A 16,111-nucleotide genomic window follows, 5' to 3' on the forward strand; every position below is an offset into this window, starting at 1 on the left:
CATCCATAACAACCTGTCAAATTCACATATGTAAGATGTCAAGCCAAAATTAATAATAAAATAATAAAGAACACGATTGACCGGTGGTCCGTTGACTACACATGCATACGAGTACCAGAAATATTTTGTAAACAATGTAACACAATATAATGTGTAAGTTTCAAAGCAAATGCAACCACAAATAACATCAAAGAACAATGTGGGACTACTGTTTTAATTTCATAAAACCAAACGTATATTTTCTGCCCCCGATATTGAACGTGTAGTTAGTATGTATCGTACAAACAACATTCGTTTAGACAGGTAGTCGGGATTCTAGCGCCAGTTTTATTTGGGCAACCATGATTGGGATTTCACTCAATGCACTTATTATTAATTATTATCATTATTATATAATAATAATAATAATAATAATAATAATAATAATAATAATAATAATAATAATAATAATAACAACAATAACAATAATAATAATAATAATAATAATAATAATAATAATAATAATAATAATAATAATAATAATAATAATAATAATAATAATAATAATAATAATAATAATAATAAGCAGTTGAAAGGATATAGTCTTTGGTGTATAAGTGCATATGTACAATATTTCTTATAATAAATGCTTCAAAACAAAACAAAACTAAAAAAAATAAATAAAGAAAAATGAATAAAAATATCTATTTGGGCATTTACTTACATTAATAGTCTTGAAAATCACAATAACAATCCATGAAAATTAAATATCCCAAAATCCGAAGAAGACATGAATTTAATCCAAAATCCAACACAGGAATGTATTTTAATAGGAGACAGATATCCTATTAAAACCATAGCATTACTTGCAAAAAACAATACCCCACTCTGCGTTTAACGGGCTTTTGGCCGTCACATTGTAAATTGTGGCCGCATTAGGGTAATCGGTGTCCTAAAGACTGACACACTGACATACAATCAATGAGAACTATAAAGAATCCATTCTAGAATTCAACTACAAACTGAAAAGTATGATAAATATCACTCTCTCAAATAATTTCCTTTGCTCAGGTTCACTCACACTCTCCTTTATTGCAAAACATTGATAAGTGAGATAAAGTTTGTATTTCAATTATAAACTTAATCACATAACCTAAATGATGGAGAATAAAAACAGCTAATTATAAAAAAAATTCACAGATCAAGTTATCTAATTGAACTCCGCATATTTAGCTTAATTAGTCATTGACCATATATTTTTTTAAATGGCATTGTTTCATTTAAACAAGACCATGACGCTTATGCCTGGACCGGGTATTCACAAATTCTGCTTTTGTGTTCCACTTTTCGAATCGAATTAATCTCTATCTTATCCGTATATTTGCAAATTTTCTGCACTTTAGAAATAAGACCATAACGCTTATGTCTGGACCGGTTGTTCGCAAATTCTGCCTTTGTGTTCCACTGTTCGATTAGAATTAATCTCTATTTTTTCCGTTTAGTTTGCAAAGTTTCTGCACTTTATAAATAAGACCATAGCGCTTATGTCTGGACCAGGCATTCGCAAATTCTGCTTTTGTGTTCCACTTTTCGAATCGAATTAATATCTAGTCTATCCGTTTATTTGCAAAGTTTCTGCATTTTATTAATAAGACCATAACGCTTATGTCTGGACCGGGCATTCGCAAATTCTGCTTTTGTGTTCCACTTTTCGAATCGAAATAACATCTAGTCTATCCGTTTATTTGCAAAGTTTCTGCACTTTATAAATAAGACCATAGCGCTTATGTCTGGACCAGGCATTCGCAAATTCTGCTTTTGTGTTCCACTTTTCGAATCGAATTAATATCTAGTCTATCCGTTTATTTGCAAAGTTTCTGCACTTTATAAATAAGACCATAACGCTTATGTCTGGACCGGGCATTCGCAGATTCTGCTTTTGTGTTCCACTTTTCGAATCGAATGAATCTCTATCTTATCCGTTTATTTGCAAAGTTTCTGCACTTTATAAATAAGACCATAGCGCTTATGTCTGGACCGGGCATTCGCAAATTCTGCTTTTGTGTTCCACTTTTCGAATCGAATGAATCTCTATTTTATCCGTTTATTTGCAAAGATTCTGCACTTTATAAATAAGACCATGACGCTTATGTCTGGACCGGGTATTCGCAAATTCTCTTTTTGTGTTCCACTTTTCGAATCGAATTAATATCTAGTCTATCGGTTTATTTGCAAAGTTTCTGCATTTTATAAATAATAATAATTGTTCAAAATTTTACCTTACACCCGATATTACAAGTACAAGTGAGCCAGGTGAAGAAGATTGTCAAACAGTGTGACAGATGAAATAGGAAGAGAGAGAGAGAGAGGGAGGGAGAGAGAGAGAGAGAGAGAGAGAGAGAGAGAGAGAGAGAGAGAGAGAGAGAGGGTAAGAGAGAGAGATATTCGTTTTTTGTTCAAAATCTCTCTCTCTCTCTCTCTCTCTCTCTCCTCTCTCTCTCTATCTCTCATTGCACAAGGTTGTGCTATTTACTACTATTTATCAAGAACAGCCAAGCTGGCAACCCAGTCTCTGTATAAACTAAGCAAGATGGCAACAGGGACCTCGCTCCTTATCCAATGCCGAAGCTTTAGTTTGAGTCAAACAGTTTTGTTAAAAAAAAACACCCAAAATAAGTTCGTGTCGTAAGTGATGGAAGTTGAAGTCGGCTTATTATAAAATCGTTTTTATGGTCTGTTTGGATTACCCTTTTTAAATAGAAAAAGTGAATATATCATAAACTTGAAGAATAGGCAAGCTAAATGAAATTTAAATTGACTGATTAAATGAGTACGGGAGGCTGAGTTGCGAACGACTACTTACTGGGTTCCGACATTCCGATCCCAGTGTCATTCATGTTCACCGTACCGTGTTACTGTCTACACACTACACTGCATTGTTAGTGACTGGTCATGTCTTTTTTGTTTGTATGTTTTACGCAAGCTTAATAAAAATTAAATGAATACGTGAGGCAGAGTTGCGAACGACTCATGGGTTCCGACATTCCGATCCCAGTGTCAGTCATGTTCACCGTACTGTGTTACTGTCTACACACTACACGGCATTGTTAGTGACTGGTCATGCCTGTTTTGTTTGTATGTTTCTTTTAATATGGGTCAATTTACAAAGAATAATAATAGAAATGTTCAAAACAAAAACTAGATTCACTATTACGTGCCTGTAATGAAGTGCTTTCCACAAACCGTGAGCGAGAATGATGGTGGAGGTAATGGCAACCATGTGGGTTTGTTATTGTTTCCTACCTCCGTCAACCCGCGCATCCGGTTGCGCACCCACGCTGATTCTGACCAATTAAAAATGATCATTATTATCATTATTATCATTATTATTATTATTATTATTATTATTATTATTATTATTATTATTATTATTATTATTATTATTATTATTATTATTATTATTATTATTATTATTACTATTATTATTATTATTATTATTATTATTATTATTATTATTATTATTATTATTATTATTATCATTAGATCCCAGGTTTAAGAGTTTTTGTCAAGATAAAGGTCATTTAAATCGATCGAAATTTGAAGCGCGAGTTATTTGGCCAACTTTTAAATTACGTGTCTCTCTCTAGTCAGTCCACGGCATGTAATTGGTTAATTATTGTGATGAATAGATAAACAAATCAACTAGTATGGCTTTTAAAGGCTTATAAGTTTGACTGTTCTTTTTGTAAACATATAGTGAGTACCACAACGTTGGGCAAAAAGACAAAATAGTGCTTTAAAATATTAGCTTTCGGTAGTCTTAAAAGATGATGAATTCAATATGTGTAAAGTCCAAATTGGTATCATTTCGATGAAACTGAATTTTATTCAGGATTGACTTGTGACGAATTTAAGGTCATTTTGCATTCTCCTCCTCGTATACCATTAAACTAGGAGTGTCAAATCGACCAAACCCGGCCATAATAGGTTATTACCTTCTCTGTGTGAAGAATCGATTGGTGAAGTCCTTTCCATTTGCTCACGATCCTTTCAGACTCTAACCGATTTTGATGCTGAAAATTGAATCTATAGGAAAGAAGTGTCATACTCGGGTTAAGTTTATGTTATCTAATGATATGACTGAATGATTTCATGCAGTGACAATCACGATCATTGGAAATTAATATTTTAACATTAACATTTTGAAATACGCTTCCAAGAATTTGTAACAATTGTAACCAGATCACGAGACTTGAATGAGGCCGTTTACTGCGAATCACCTTTCCTTAATGATCTGAGAGAGAAAAGACCTGCGAGGGGGAACTAGAGAGACACATAAGCCCAGATCATACACCCTCCCCCCTTTCAAATTGAATTATTGTAGGAGGACTACATAATATACAACAAATCATATAAATAAAAAATGAAACAATAATTAGCTTCTACAGATCGCGATACCTAACTAATATGTACAAAGGGCTTTACAATGGGTCTGATGTCACAAGCGCAGCTTAACATGTTGGAAAAGGCCATGGCGCCTGGTAGATTATATACAGTTTTTGACATAGAGACAACTCTGTTATAGACCAGATACTCGTTCTACACATGAATACGTTGAGTGAATGTGACTCGAAATTTAAGATCATTTCAGTCCCAACGTCTAAAGGTTACCAACTCCAAATCTACTTTTGGTAAAAACAAAAGCCTTTTCATCCATTGCTCCATGCCTATGGAACGCACTCAGTCCTCTGAAGGCTGAGTTGTTCCGTAAGGCTAATTTTTTTAAAAATGAAATAGTTCTTGCTTATATTTCGTTTCTGTATTTATGCTTATTATGTAGTCTCGTGAGTTAAAAAAAAATCTTTGTTTTTAAAACAACAACATTTTTATTATGTACAGCGCCTCAGAGCACAATTGATGTCGATGTTTAGGCGCTATATAAATTCATTATTTATTTATTTATTATTATAACTTATTATTATCATTTATTATTAAAAAGCGCTTTGCGCCGGCTAGAGTGGAAATCTAACCAGGAACCTACCGTCCGGAGGCGAGTATCATACCACAAAAGCACAAATCCCCACAAAAAGAAAAAGGTCAGGTATGTAACCCAACCGTCATAATGATGTCATGTTTTTGTATAAAATAGTAATTAATATCAGTTGTCTATGCTATTAACATTTCCTTGACGTATTTGTTGGAGTGATTAAAGGCATTGTCTTTCCAACAGCAGGTGACGTACTCAATATATACAAACAAATTACACTTACGTAAGTGTAACGATTCAACGCAGCTAAGAAACTGAGAACTGTCGCCTGTACCCCATTAAACTGCACCCCGTGTTGAAGGAAATAGTTTATACAACGCTATCCGAGAAATGAATGATATCGTAACACCAACCAAAAGAGATCAATACGTTTGTATAACCATGTTTTCGTTACAGATTTTCTCAATAGAATAATGGCGATTGGACCCCGCATTCCGGATATAGATAGATACACGCAAATCTGGACATATTAATGTGCCATTTAATTGCAACTAATGTATCTGTAAATGGAAGTGGTGGGGTAAGACGTCCTGGAAAGAGGGGGAAAAGAGCAATAATATGAAGTCAAATTTCTATAATATAGAATAAAAATGTGATATCGCTTAAAAGGCATCATGTTTTGTACTACATATTAAGTGTTGCTATTGGCCTGGAACCCCTTTGAGACTTCGAGTGGATATTGCACTATATAAAAATACCCTCAAAACTTTCAACTCTCAAGCAGAAGAAGAAGAAGAAGAAGAAGAAGAAGAAGAAGAAGAAGAAGAAGAAGGACGAGGAGGAAGAATTGGAGTATTAGGAGGAGGAGGAGGAGGAGGAGGAGGAGGAGGAGGAGGAGGAGGAGGAGGAGGAGGAGGAGGAGGAGGAGGAGGAGGAAGAGGAGGAGTTGGAGTATTAGAAGGATGAGAGAGATAACTTCGATGTATCATGCAATACAATGTAAATCGTATTCATTAATAACTCTTTGGTACTGCCATATCTCTAAGGATGATAATAGCATTGCATATATTGCATTCTTAGTTTGTTGATGTTTTATCTATGTATTTATTGATAGTAAATAATTTTATCAGAATTTATTCAGATTTCCGTAAGGTTACTTTAATCCCGAGTGTTTTCATGAAAATCGTTGTCATTTTCCAAAATGTCGCAATGAATATAATCGTCTTAAGATAATTTCAAAGTGATATAGTCTATATTTTGAAAATGAAACACTAGTCATGAAATTGAGTGACCTAACAAAACCCCGGTATTGCACAAATTCTTTTTTAAAAATTTATTTGCCTAGTTTAATACACACTTCTGTACCGTAAACACACGTGAGTCCAACAAATGAAAATTAATACATTTCAGATCCCGAAAAAAAAAATCATCATGGTAAAAATTGATGTGTTGGCTACAAAAACAAACAAACAAAAACATTATAAGTAAACAAAAAAGGCCAACACATTTTTAAATCCCAATAAAAAGCAATAAAACAAAACAAAACAACAACAACAAAAAACAAGAAAAAAAAAACAAACAAACATAAAGCAAACTCGGGTAATGACTGTTGTAACGATAGTGGGAACACGATTTGTTAGTTGTATTTTATCTCATGTCAAGAGAAAAAAGAGGTTTATTCTTGTCAAAATCATTTAAGCCCGTCAGTAAAAGCAACATTGGAGATGATTCAAGGACGGGGTTACGATTAGATCGATCACTTTATATTAACTGTCAAGTTTTTCCACCTGTTTGTTTGGTAGCTTAACGGTACGAAGAAGCCTCGTTTTTTTCTACAAAAGTCAAACGATATCAAACGTGGTTAGTGGCCGAAGGGATAACAGTGACCGTGGAAAATTCCTGTCCCTTTGATAAGGCATGTAGCACACATTTCCCCAATCGAATTAAGTGTCAATGACTGGCTGTAAGCAATGACGGATATTCTAAGAGTTTTAGTACAAAAAAGGAAGCCGGACAGGCGACTGGTCCAATATGAAATAGAAATAATTGTTCCATATTGCCGGGTGTGGGGTGATAAATGAAACTTATTGAGGATGATTAATACTTGGATGTGCGCTATATAAATGTTCGTGTTTATTTTTTATTTGAACTCGTTTGCCAAAAATCCCCGTTTTTAGTCATATATAGAGGATGTCGTGTTTCATCAAGAAGTGTGGGAAATATATGATTCGAGTCTATTTTGAGTGATTAGATTTTTTGCAATTTCGGGTTAAAGAGCTGATAAGGAACCTTAAAATATGATTTCAAAGACCAATAGCAAAGGTAGAATGTGTCTCATTTATATATATATATATATATATATATATATATATATATATATATATATATGGGTTTTTGTGTGTGTGTGTGTGTGTGTGTGTGTGTGTGTATGACATGATTGCGAGATCTTGGCCTATGCGTTGTGCCCTATACTTACATTATCCCACTCATGTGGGAGTAAGCAATGATGGATAGTGCAGAAAGATATGAATATTCTCTATATGGACACTGTTCATTATATCTTTGCTATAATCTGCAATATCTTCCCTGTTTCTTAAGCAAAGGATTTGCAGAAACAATTCCTTTCGTTCCGTTCAAATGCTGAGTGCTACCCATCAGATCTAACCTTTTCGTGATTATATATATTAAACAAGAATTTATCCTTTAAAATAGGAATTGCTTACTCTAAAATGCTAATTGCTTTCATCACATCTAACCCAAAATCAGCCTTTACCAATTTGGCTCCGAGTGGATTCGTAGTTCGTTAAGGTGAGTCAAGCCGACTGCGCAGCTATGCATTTACAGAGAGTGATGTATATATATATATATATATATATATATATATATATATATATATATATATATATATATATATTCAAATAGCTATTTGTAGTTTTTTTTTCTCGAAGAAAATAGTATTGGATTGATAGTTTTAACGAAATGCTTCCATCGTTACTGACAAAAAATATCATGTTTCAAAACGTTCACCGTATGACAAACAGAAGATAATAATATATAAGATCTGACATTTTATAATCAAATTTAAATTGATTTAGCAGCTTGGAAAATACGTCACGACACACACATCATAAAATGGCAGTGGGAATATTTTATAGGACAGAGACATAATAAATCGGCCGCTGACAGATTAATTCCGGAAACGTTGATCTCTTATAAATTTGATATGTTGTCTTGAATTTCTCTTTTATCATTGAAGACTTCTATTCAATGTTTTTTTTTTTAATTTTTGGAATTTACTTTTTCGTGTTTAGTTAGTTAGTATGTTTGTTTGATTTTGTTTACAATATCTTTTGGTGGGGGGGGGGGGGGGCTGGTTGATGACCTACAAAAACATTTCATCCCGGCATTGACTAAAACTGATTGTCATATAATGGAAGTTGAAAATACCTATTTGTGATACAATCACAATCTATTCACGTTAATGTATCCATGATTTTAGTGTCTCTTACCTAAGTTGGACAAGTCGTCGATAAGACGCAATTATTTTATCTGATCGTTTGTTGAATGGCAACATTCGAAAGCTTTCAGTTTTGTCATCCTGTCTTTCCAACAATTGAATTGACCTTTCCCGCGCTCTGAGCATTTTTATTTACTTTTTATAATATTTGAAAATATCTTTGGAAGCAATGTTAAAGTTGTACCTTTGTTGTTCTTGTGAATTCAATTCACATCAACAACAAAAGTGTGTATTTTTTATTTCATTCTTCAAAGGATAGGACCGATGTGCACTAATTTGCAGGTCTGATAACCCAATTGCTTATGGGCTCATTGTTGTAATTGGAATCCCAGAACATCATGCGTTAAAGGCCGAAACGTTGTTTGCTTCGTACCGTACTCTTTGACATGAGTCACATTCACTCACTTTATTTTTCTCTCCACTGTATTAGATAAACACATCGTTTGATTTGCTTGGAGAATTGAGAGCTTTATAATATATTTGATCATAAAAATCGCACAATGGTATCTTATAAGGTATACATTATAAAACTGTCAATATGTGACCAATGAGTGTCAATCTGGTATTATGTCCAAAGAAACGAACAGGAAAATTGAGTTTGAAGTAATAAGGTACGTTAAATTCAAGAATAACGATTCAATCTCAGATATAAAGGCATTTATTTTATCTCAATTTGAAGACGCATGTTAAATCGTAATCATCAAAATTACCCCAACATCAACTATAACAAAGAAAGTATTGAACTAGAACCCTCAGGCAGAGAGAGATAAAGAAGCTAATATACAGAGTGATAAGACATGGAACAAGAATTTTAAAAAGTTAACTCAAGATAGAGAGGGATGGAAACTTTTTGTCTGTGGCCAATACGCTGGATGACAATAGGGCTTTGGGTTGTGAGTCACATATGCGCAATGATTATATCAACAATATGATCTACCCTGTGGCTATATTCACGCATTACTGATTACCTTTACCGCTATTATTTTGTCTTTTAAATGGGAAAGAAAAAACAATTATAGACCTGGTATATTAAAATGAAATTTTGGTTTAAGCCAGTCATATCTCACAACAAAAGTTAAAGAGAATGCAATGAAAAAAAATTAAATAGAATTAGAAAGTTTGTTCTTATTAACAACCAATGCATTTACAATATCCGATCAAAGTCATAACTGAGAGCTGTTCAGTTCGAAAAAAAAAAAACGGTTTCCCCAGTCAAACTTCAAAAATATTCTTAAAACCAATTAAGAAATGTAATTTTAAATGAATCACTCTATAAGATCACAAAAGAAAGACCAATCTCCCTTGACATTCTACAACAACGATGGCAACTTTTCGGTCACATACTACGCAGGGACAAAAACATACCAGCTAACCAAGCCATGTCGGGATACTTCCAAAAACACGGGAACCTTTTCAGAGGAAGACCGATCACAACACTCCCTGTGATCCTAAACAAAAACCTCACAACACTTGGACAAAGCATTAGTCTCACAACGGCAGGGGACCTTGAAAATCTGAGAACCCTAGCAGAGGACCGGCAATATTGGAGACACCTCACACAGGAAATACTGGAAACAGCCAAGGCGACCCGATCTTTCGGTCGAGAAGCGAAAGGCATCTAAGTCAAGTAAGTCAAGTCAATTTTAAACATTTGCAGGAACACAAAAATTTGGTTAAGTAAAAAAAGACCTTTATTTCAGTTTTACATTCCGTACAGGAGAATAGACGTATTATGAGGCACTGTACGTAAATAGGTCTTTTATAAAAACCAATGTTTACATCGTATCGGAGGTGTTACTAACAGGCAACAGTAATAGATTTTATCATTCCATATCTCACTATTTCATGACATACTAATAGTAGAATGATTATACAACTACAACGAAAACAAAAACAACAACAACAACAACCAACAACAACTACGACTACTACTACGACTACTACTACTACTACTACTACTACTACTACTACTACTACTACTACTACTATCACTACTATTACTACTACTTCTACAACAACAACAATACTACTACTACTACTACTACTACTACTACTACTACTACTACTACTACAATCACTACTGTTACTACTACTTCTATTACAAGAACAAAAAGAACTACTAGTACAAGAACAACTATGACAAAAACAACCGCAACTACTACTTCTAGTACTACTACTACTTCTACTACTACTATTACTACTACTAGTCCTATGAGAATTCCATACACAATTAGATACATAAACATAGGTACAACTAATCACACATCTTTCTGTAATTTCTCAGACACCAGCATACATACACGTTGAGTCAAAATAAATTCCATAAAACCAGAGCAAATATTTGCAAAGAATGCTTCGAGATTAGAATTATCCTTAAACATTTCTTGAAAGTCAAACACTCTAAGAACCGACTATATGGACAAAATTGAGTGTGATTTACTTAAGCTAACGATCTATCTCCAAAAGGCTTATTTCAATTTTGTTTTATTATTGGGATAAGCATCAATTATAACAGGATAGACAGAAGAAAAGATCGACTGCAAAATAGATCAATTCCGGTCTTTTAACTCGTGGGTGCAATGATTTTTCAATCTTATTATCGGGACATTATAAACATTGACATATTAATTCATTTTTGTTTGCTTGTATATTAAACTGACTGAACGCTCGTATGCTTAGAGATTGTGAAATTTAAAAAGCCACGTTAAATGGTTGTTATTAATCAAGTAGGTAAAGATAATTCGCAACCCGTTGCCTTAATATTGCATGATATCGTGTGTATAAAATGTTTAAAAGTAATTAAATGCTTTTTATGATAAGAAATATATACTTTATCGACGCTTAAGAGCCTTTTTTTCTTCCCAATAATATCATAAACTATAACAATTTATCTTAAAGCATCTCCCCCCCCCACCCCCCCACCCCTTTTTTTTTGCCCCTCTCACCCCCGACACAATAAAGTTTTCAGATGGATATTATTTCGTTATTATCCCATACCGTTTAGTGAGACAAAGAGAAAAAAAAAGTGTTGAAATATCCGTATTTGACATGGGAAGTAACATTAACAATTCAGATATTCATAAGTTGACATTTGTTACACTTTGTGATTGGATAAACAAAAAATGATGTTCCGATTCACAAATTTCTATTTTTAGAAATTATTTCTTTCTTTTGCGACGAAAAGTATCGACTTGGTCCGAAGTATACAATGACTTAGACAATCAAATACCACAGTACATGGCGTCTTTTTCTCAATTTTGTTTTATAAAAACGCATTCCTGACGAAAACCATTACTGTACTATTATTGGGATTTTAAGATAACAGTGAACCATGCATATAAGGAAGCTTTAAAAGGCGATGTGTAGGTGTCTGGGTGTGAGATGTCCATTGCAGCGAAGATACTAATCAATCATTTAACGTTATTATCTCCAAAAAAAAAAACAAAAAATTGAAGACAACGGATGTAAAATAATATATGTTTAGCGAAATTTAAGTCCCCATAAAAATCCTTGATTAAGAGGTTTGAGCATTCTATTTCGTTTTGTTTTAAAGGTTTTAAAACTATTTTTATCATGATTTTTAAAATCAAAATGGATTCTCTGTTTGGATAAGTCCTGTTTACTTTTGAGTTAAAAAAAACAAACTATATTCATCTTCTATTTACACAGTTACTTTATTCGCTTTTGTAGCTATACGATGGACATTACTTAATCATCGGAATATGATACCAGAATAGTTCGTTCACTGTGACCATCGGTTCCAAAACTATTTCCACTATCAGAATTACTCATAGAAATAATGTCGACCCCAGGGAGCAGACATGAGTAAGTAAAAGAGTCAAAGGGTGTGATTTTCACACGATTCACAGTGTAATGCAATATGATGAAATGTTTCGTATTGCGGCATAATCCATTTACAATGCTTCGTGTGGTTTCCTTTCCATCGGAAGAGCCAGAGAAATCGTCACGATTAAATCAGTCAAATACAATCGTTTTAATCAGCTAATGGACGAGTGCTGAAAGTCAAGGAAAAACACGTGGATAGAAACCAAAAATGACTGAGTCAAAAGCATAACAAAAAAATTTGCTAATTCTTCATTGCAACATTTCATTTATTTTTGTTTTCTCATTTTGGATTAGACCATTTTAGTTAAACATTTTGAAAAGAAAAAGAACAATGCAACAGCGACGAGATGGCCGAGTGAGTTAAACACAACACTGACACCAACATCGACTAGATTTGAGGCTGCTTTCGGCATTGGAAGTTCGATTCAGTTCCTGTAACAAGAATCCAGTGCTCAATTTATATATATATATATATATATATATATATATATATATATATATATATATATATATATATATATATATATATATATATATATATATATATATAAGAGGGATGACTTCGAAAAGAATCATTCTATCAAATGAAAGTTTAGGGACTCAGCTATAAACATTGCTTCCTTAAATTTCCCCACGTCGTCATCACCTCTGTCAAACATGTGCCACAACGATATACTAGTTGCTGCAACGCGTTGTCTAAAAATTTCGCGCCCCTAGCTACCTCTAAGCCGGTTTCTAGGTACCAGCGTGTACATATGTTGTTCTTTTTTTTTTTTTTTGTAACACTAAGAGATATTGATTGATATTGTACTGTATCCTAAAAAATCCCAACGACTTGTACAATGTCTCACTGTTAAATCTAAATTATTTCCCTGCCGTCGGTCTGGATTTTACTGTTATTATTAATGTTTTAATTGTTTTTATTATTGGTCGAAGAAGGGTTTTGAGCCCGAATCGTCCCATGCTTGGTATTTTGTTCTTTTTGGAATATGCTATATTATTTTTTGTCCATTACTTTTTTAACAGTCCACGTCTTATAGCTGCTTAGTATCACTTTGACTTGCCAAATAAATGTAAAGATCTCCACAATTTTCTATTGAAGAAAGTAAATAAAGGGCCATTTGCTTGGTGGGAATGAAAACAAATTGTGGGTACACATCACATTCACCGGGGATATCTAAAAAAAAAAAGAATCAGCTCTAAACAGAAAAAAAAAGTCATTGGTCTAGACTCCGAATTGCCGTAAGCACATCCTGGGTTCCTGATAAATGTGTTAAAACTCACCTCGATAAAAAATGATCGGAAATGGATGGAAAATAATTATACTCCACATCTCAATGGCAATATTTGCATATGATATTATAAAAATGCTATTTTTGCATTAGTCGGAAATCAACGGAGAGATGTATTCATACTGTATTAACTTGTTCTGGAATATTAATTCATTACTGACGCAAAGTACACTGCAGACTCTATTCAATTCAACTATGATTTATTTGCCCAGGCCAGACTAAATGTCAAGTAATGTCGTTTTTTCTATTGTCATATGCCATTAACGGGCGGCGATTATTCCATGTCAATACAGACATCCTGTGTGGTACAAGCTGTGTATGGTCGGTCATTGACAAAACCTGTTAAAAAAAATATTTTGGCCAAAAAATCTTTCACTTTTAATGTCAATAAATTAACATAAAACTTAATGAGCCAAACGCTAAAAGTATAATTTTCTTTAAAGGTTCGGGTTTATAGCGTTTTGAAAAGAATTGAAGGGAATCTAAATTGATTTATATTTGGAGTTGAAAATAAGATTTTGGCAAATGTGTGAACATTCGATTTGCCAGTGTACTGCAGTATATTCAGATGTTTTCTATTGCAGTTTTGTTCTTTTCTTTTTACTCAATTCAACAATTCTGTTGTGTGTGGGTATTTGTGAGCTGCATGGTGTCTCACCTTGTAACAGAAATCAAACAATATTAAGCGAGGCCAATGACCATGTATATTATGTAAATAATCGCAAACCTCTGGCCCGGCATTTTTTCCTTGGGTAAAACATTATGCACGTCAACTAGAGGCTACCGTGAACATACATTTTATTAAAGCGGTGACTGTGATTGTAGGCGTATTAACACATAAAACACACTTAAATGACAATTTGTACTGCATAAAATGGAAATTTGGTTCCGTATGACTTAAGTATCATGAGCCTGTAAATATAGTCTATGTATACTTATTCATATTTATTTTGTTTTGAAGACGTTTAAACCGTTACTAAAGCGAAGTCAGGATGGAAATCAACTATCGTATCGTATAAGAGCTCATACGCTTTTAAAACCTTCAAATGCTCATTGACACTTTCATGCATAGATAGAATTTATCAAAGCTATATAAACAGTATTCATTATTAATTTGATAATATTGAATATTAAATATCTAATACACAAATGTTGTCATAGTTAATATATATAAATATCAATAAGTGTCATCGTCATACTATCGAAATCTTGTTCATTTTTTCCAAGAGCGACAACATAAAGACCTCAAATCGCCTCAATAACACACAAGTATTGAGATGCGAAAAGAATTTAGAGTACCCGAGATCCATTGCAGCAGACCATCATCAAAGGAAAGAACTCAATAAACAAATCAGATAACAATGTGAAAATGAATGCAAGCTTCAATTTAATAGACGAAAACAGACCTGTTTTCGTATATTAAATTGAAATTTACATTCACATTGTTATTTATTTCTTCGAGATTCGAGCAGCAACATTTACGATAAAAAAATCAAAGAAGCTTCCAAAGCATACCAGGAGAGAATCGGCAATAAGTCTTAAGTCCAAGTAAGATTAACACACGTACTATTGTTCGTTCCGCAACTCTGCACGGCTTTTGACGCTATAATTATTTTAATCTTTGTTTTAAATATCATGGCTTAAAATTATTTTTTTTTAGTCTAGAGTGTTAAATCCTTTCTAAAACATTGTTAGGGTAAATGGTAGGGTTTTTAAAATTAATTTTTCTGGGGGGTAAAATTTGTTTAATTATTTAATTTTTATGAGATAAACGGCGCTATGTGATTGCTAGAGGTGGTACCAGTACTATCTTGTGAAACTGATTAAGTAGTAAAGAGTTAACAATTACGTGATTAAGACGGAGATAATGCTCAAAATCATTCAAAGTCAACAACATTAATTCTGATTTAACGACTTTTCACTGTTTATCGGTTGGTAAAAAGAATAATAATAATAATAATAATAATAATAATAATAATAATAATAATAATAATAATAATAATAATAATGAATAACTAAATCAATAAAACAGTGCCACAGACTTCACACGTGACGGTTAAGGAGTAGAGATGATAACCATAACTATTGCGATGCCATCATGAGGTAAAGAACTTAGTATATTGGTTATTCTGACCAACCCGTGTGTGAATAAAAAGCCGCTACAGTCTGTACGGGTTGCTATAATAAAGAATCAATGTTATATCACAATTTTCAGGTATCTGAAATTTATTTTCCTTTTTTTAAAAAAAATAAAAGGAAGCCCTGTTGTGTATTGCGTCAAGGATAGCTCGATGGTACGACAGAAATCGTATTAACAATTTATTTCAATGTACATATACACAACTTTTAACATAACGAAAACCATAAAGCAGACATGGTGTTTAACACTTTATTATAGCTTAAGCCTTTCCTTTTAAATATTCCTTTTTCTTGGAATAAATAGGTCTTATCTTATAACGCCCCCTTCCCCTCTCCCCAATGAATATAGAT

General features: G+C 33.2%; 1 protein-coding gene across 3 annotated transcripts in view; it reads right to left on the bottom strand.

Moving 5' to 3' along the window:
- LOC144965421 (arg8-vasotocin receptor-like) overlaps positions 1-16,111 on the bottom strand; it is a 151,644-nt gene that overhangs the window by 15,384 nt on the left and 120,149 nt on the right. Inside the window, exon 1 of one of the 3 annotated variants that reach the window (XM_078900758.1) lies at positions 704-792. The exons of the other annotated variants lie outside the window; for them this stretch is intronic. The gene's annotated coding sequence lies outside the window, so the exon portion shown is untranslated. Of the gene's footprint in view, positions 1-703; positions 793-16,111 lie in introns of those variants that run through there. 3 annotated transcript variants of the gene reach the window in all.

The sequence above is a fragment of the Berghia stephanieae genome, chromosome 2, assembly GCF_034508935.2.
Source record: "Berghia stephanieae isolate SIO BIC M18660-M18661 chromosome 2, UCSD_Bste_1.3, whole genome shotgun sequence".
Classification (NCBI taxonomy): Eukaryota; Metazoa; Mollusca; class Gastropoda; order Nudibranchia; family Aeolidiidae; genus Berghia; species Berghia stephanieae.